The sequence below is a fragment of the Etheostoma spectabile genome, chromosome 15 (genome assembly GCF_008692095.1).
Source record: "Etheostoma spectabile isolate EspeVRDwgs_2016 chromosome 15, UIUC_Espe_1.0, whole genome shotgun sequence".
NCBI classification, from domain to species: domain Eukaryota; kingdom Metazoa; phylum Chordata; class Actinopteri; order Perciformes; family Percidae; genus Etheostoma; species Etheostoma spectabile.
The window spans coordinates 9,447,914-9,453,553 of NC_045747.1; the positions used below are offsets into that span (position 1 = coordinate 9,447,914).

Here is a 5,640-nt window from a genome sequence, read left to right on the forward strand (position 1 = left end):
CCCCCTCCCATTTTCAAATTAACACCGTTTATAACCTCTCCTCATCCGGAAGTCATCATACTGTACACCTGCAGTGCCAGGGGAACACTGACCATTCAAAGAGCCAACTGACCTGTCATAAGTTGTGAAAGACCAGGCACAGCAAAGTAAATGAACAGTTTGGATACAGGGACCATAGAAAGCAAGTGCAGTCCACCCACCGCTCCCACAGTGACTCTATTCAGGTGAGAGTAAATATGTCTCCAGAGCTTTGCCCACACTGACAGCATGCCATGGGAAGTGGCTGCCAGTAGTGCTAGCTGCTGCTATACTTGACACATGGCACGTCTATGGTTAATACACAGAAATATTTGGATGATGTGTAGATGCTTCTTCTGAGTAGAACCTGCAGGTGCATGTGATCACACTCAATGGTGAACCATATATCAGTCAGGATCATATGAGAGAAGTGTTTGTACCTGTTCTGCTTGTCGCCATTTCCATCTGTAATGAGCAAACAGTGACATAATGGCATTGCATTCGTAGTAGACGTGTGGTCATGCAAGTTATCTGATGAAGCATCCACCTTCTTCTTTCTTCACTCTTCAGCTCTCACTCCTTAATACCGTCCACTTCCTTAGCAATGAAGAATTCCATCTATTGTTGGGGCAGGGGACAGAGCCCCACTATATGTCTGTATACAGCGCAGTGCACAGGCCGAGCACCCCTCCCCTCTAACTCAGCACCCCCCACACACCCCCTCCATTAAAAATCTTCTCCAAACAAGACCCCCTTTCTCCACTGAAGAGGGACCCTCTGTCTAATGCCAAGTGACTCTCATGGCCAGCATTGACGGTGGGACACTTGCTTCACAAAAGGAGCTGAAGTGTCAAATAAACTCGGTCAGAGCCCCCGACGCACAAGAATTCCTTTATCTGGCACCCTGGGAGGCAGACAAAGGCAGACTTTGTGTCAGTGAGCAGGCCTTGACTAAACACTGGGACTTTTTTTTACTCCTCACAACTTCTGCCTCTTCTTCCTCCTCGTCCTTTTGTGGTTTGAACAGCGGAGCATGTCTGTTGACGTGACCTCGCTTGCCCAGCATCTGTCCTGCACACCGCCAACATCACCCCTGTGCTGTATTAGCACTGTACAAACATAGATATACCCCTGCACACCCACTCTCATAGACCCGCTTCTCTCTCTTAGACTGTTAGACATCAAAGCAGCCAGAATATTTCAATAGATGTACTTTCTTTGGCGATACTTCTGTTTATGTCTTGGTCTATAGCTGAGAATAGCAAAGCAGGAATTTGCTTTCTCACAGGGCTGAGTGTGCTGGCTGAGCTGTCATATGATATGCTTGTGGTGAACCACAGTAGAGAGCCATATACACACCAGGGTCAGAGTCACTTAACAACCCTGTATTTACACCACTCAACATTTCCAAGGAACTTCCTCATCACTTGCAATTCTTTACGTTCAAATTCAGCTGTTAGCCATCGGTTTTATACTTAAAACACAATGACCTAATATCAGACCTACTCACAGCTTCAGTTTGGCAGTTTATCCACACGTTGTTAGATGATTAGCACAATTTTCCATTACCTTGAAATATAGATTGAGGAATCAGTTAACACAGGTCTGCTCCTTGAAGTTAAATACCTAGTATGTATGAAAGCAAGCCCAAAGTGCTGGAGAGCATTGAGACAGCGCTGGACCTGGCCGACCCCATTGATGGACATGTGCATCAGGCCCCCAGGCATGCTAATACAGACCTGCCAGAGAGCGATAGTCCTCAGCACAGTGGTTAAGGTAAACATATCTGGTTGCTGTGGTTGAGTGTGTTAATGGTGTGTTTATGAGCTTAAGTTGACTGGTGATTTATCATGTCCAAACTCATGGCTCACCTCGGATCCTTGGCCTTGATCGAGCTCAGTATCTGGTGTGTGTTTGTGTGTGTGTGTACGTTTGTATGTGTCATTACACACAGGTGACAACACCGACTGAGCAGTGTGACCTCCTGGTGAACTGGGTCTCGATGTCATGTCCATTAACAACTGCTCAAGGGAAATGGAAAGCAATAGAAACATTTAATATGCATTACTTACAACCTGTTTTTATAGTAAACTGTGTTCTTAGCATTACCTCACCAGGTCTGTGGCGCACAAGGCTCAAATTTCAGGAAAATATCCTTCAATCATTAGTGTCAGTTAACCTTTAATGATCACCATGAGAAATATCATGCAGTAAAAAAGATGTTGTGTATCCTTTCATACAGCACACCATTTACAATCAGGTGTGTGTGTGTCTGTGTGTGTGTGTGTGTGTGTGTGTGTGTGTGTGTGTGTGGTGTGTGGTTGTGTGTGTGGTGTGTGTGTTAGAATGGTCTCTAAAGTTTGTCTGAACAGTCATTTATTAGTAGTTGCGGAACAATGGGGCTTGTCTCCGGGGGTGGGGGCAACGGGGCCGATGGAGCCAGGGAGGGTGCCTGAGATTGGGCAGCAGCCTCTGACCAAGAACAAGCCCATGTCTGATGGAGAGAACTGCTGACCCTTCCTGAGTAAATGGCACCTTTTGTCGAGGTGTGTGTGTGTGTGTGTGTGTGTGTGTGTGTGTGTGTGTGTGTGTGTGTGTGTGTGTGTGTGTGTGTGTTTGTGTGTCTTTTGAAAAACTGGGAACAGAACTGTAAAGTTTTTTTTTTTTTTTTCTCCGCGCTTTCCCTCCATTTGGGAATTGTTACATATTGTCAAGGAGCATGTTTTTAGAAATGTGGGAAAATTAATAAGTTATCTGACACAAAAGCTATATCAAAACATGTCATTTTGTGAGTAGCCAATCCATCTCCTCAGAATTTGACATTTTACAGATGAAATGCAGTGTTGTGAATGCTAGCTTTGAGGAGACGCACTTTATGACCTTGTTCTTTCAAAATGTCAAACAGCGGTGTCTCCCACTCCCATCATAGCACAAGTGCCTTCAGTAAAACACAATTGTTAGTTGCATGTCTGTTGTGCTACACAAAGCTATAGACAAGTAGTGTACATCACATGGCTGTGATACTATGACACCAGACCACCCCTTCAGACTAATTAGCTATTTTCTGTTTTCCTTTGACCTGTTGCCACAGTCTGTGTGGTGCTTTCTTCCAAGCTGGCCTATACCAACAATTGTTCTCTATTTCTAATGATGTTCATGGGAGATAGAAACATTTTGTATAAACATGGGAAGAAATAGAACGGAGGAGAGAAGAGGAGTTGATGCTGGTGGGTAATGGCAGCAGATTGCTGATTTCCTACAGGGAAATCACATCATACAAAAAGGGTGGCATGTATGTGTGCATTTGAAGGAGGGTGTTATCCTGCTTTAGGGGATATCAGGAAGTGGGAGGCTGAGAGAGACTGACAGTGTGTGCTTGAGTGAGAGCGTGGCAGGGTTCTTTAGAGGAAGTGGTGAGAGGAAATGATGCCTTTGGGTGTGCCACTTGTTTGTCTCTTTGCTTGTCCTCTTTGATAAACCTCCCTCTGCACCTGGTGTATAGACCTTTTAACTTAACTCTCTGCCATATGGCCCACCATTCTCTATTGGGTGATAAAATCTGGCACACTTCCTTTGACTTTTCGTTTATTTAAATGCTGATATCCCTTCTGTCCTTGACATCCTGTGTAAGCACAGCCACACTGAATGGAAAGCCATGGATATAGAAGAAAGAGAGCATTGGAGATGGAGAGCAAGAAAGCTGAAAGGAAGATGGGTGGAGGACAAGCTCTTTCCCCCAACATGCCCATCGACATGCACAGAGCAAACAGCAAAGACACACAGTGCAGCACAGGGGCATCTCTGTCGGCCCTGACGCAGACAGACAGCACTCCTTTCAAACTCCACGCAGCCACAGGAAGGCTGCATGCCCCGCCCACCTACCTACAAGGACACTATGCATCTGCAGAAAAGTAGTAAATAAGAGATGTTTAGAACAGGCTTAAACTCTTTTGCACTGCAGGCAAGTATGCCAGTGTGAGGTTTTGCACTGTAGAATCAAGCACAGGGTTGACTTCACATTGATTAGATTAGTGGAATTCTTCCCTATTTTATGTTTTTTTGTATGCGTGTAACTATGAAGCCTCCAGCTGTATGGTGGTGGACCTTCAGGTGTTTTCTTGACCCATCTTGCACGCAAAACAAATCAAAATGATCTTGGTTTTGTGATGCTGTAAATACCAGACATTCCTTGTCCTGTTTTCTCTAAAACTGACCTCACTTGTTCTCTATCCGTCCTCTCATTTTGGAGGGAAAATTCCTCCCTTTGTGTTCCTTTTTCACAAATGTCACATTCCAATGAACCGATGACCATATTCGTGCCTTTACTTTGCTGGGTGTGGGTCGCCACGGCAACACCACTGCATTTTAAGAAGTTACACCTACACAAGTAAGCCATCCTTATTCAGGACTTGGGTCCTTTTTTTATTCGATCCAGTCTTTCACTCCTCCCTTTTCTTTCGTTCATAGTGGGGGAGGATAAAGGAGACATTTTCAGTGTGAAGAGGAGCGTGAAATTTCCTGTGTGACCTCTCCGAGACACAGCAGACCACCAGGCTCCTCAGACGAGTGTGTATGCTCGCGTTAAATCCTGTGCTTGTGTGGGAGATCCATGTGATGCTGGCTGACAACGTTCAGTGCGTGTCTGTTTTTAATGCTTTATTTAAACAGTGCAATTATGTTGGATTAAGTGTCCTGACATTTAGAAGGTGCACACAAATGATCGTGTCACATTAAAGCTGTAGACTGGGTGACAGCGAGGCCGATGCTCCTGTGTTTAAGGCTCTCCCAGTCGGCCTGTATGCTATGTGGCCAAGCTACCACAGTGAGTCCTGAGCTTCTGAGAGACATGCTGTGGAAGTGGCTGTTGGCGTCTCTGACCAGAGGCACAGATAAGCATGCAGAGCTAAAGTGGTCTAATGACAGCTGAAGCGACTGGAGCCTGTCCAGACCTCAGGCTGTCATCACAGGGCATCACTCATTTAACAGGCTGTGGAAAAGGGACATTCATGTTCCTCGGTGGAAGGTATTTGTGTCACCTATGAGAGGATTTAGAGTTTAAATCCTGTTGAAAAGGAGTGAAAAGGAATATTTTGTCTCTGTAAAATTTTTTATTGAGAAACAGTAGCTATGTTGTTGTGCAGACTCTGGTTGAATTTTAGAGTTGACATTGTGCATTTTGTTAGACTCTGCCGCACCCTTGTGGACAATGTACGCAATAACAAACACACAGCACAAAGTGCTCCAAATAGAAAAACACAAAGAAATTATAACAAAAAAAATAACGACTAAAAATGACAGTACAGTTTTGCATTGGCATTTAATAATAGCTTGTACTGTAGTTAATACATAAATAAATAAATAAATACAGCTACAACCATGATTTTGGAGCCTCCCTGATCCAAGGAAACATGCTGGGGAAAAGAGGAGGATTTTAAGTTTACTCTTAAATGTGGTGACGGTGTCTGCTTCCCAAACCCAGACCAGAAGCTGATTCCACAGAGGAGCCTGATAGCTGAAGGCTCTGGCTCCCATTCTACTTTTAGAGATACTAGGAACCACAAGTAACTCTGAATTCTGGGAGTACAGTGCTCTAGTGGGACAATAAGGCACTAAGAGCTCTTC

The 5,640-nt window shown here is 44.6% G+C and overlaps 1 long non-coding RNA gene across 1 annotated transcript in view; it reads left to right on the forward strand.

The window, feature by feature from the left end:
- LOC116703181 (uncharacterized) overlaps positions 1-5,640 on the forward strand; it is a 59,370-nt gene that overhangs the window by 1,229 nt on the left and 52,501 nt on the right. The window lies entirely within an intron of this gene.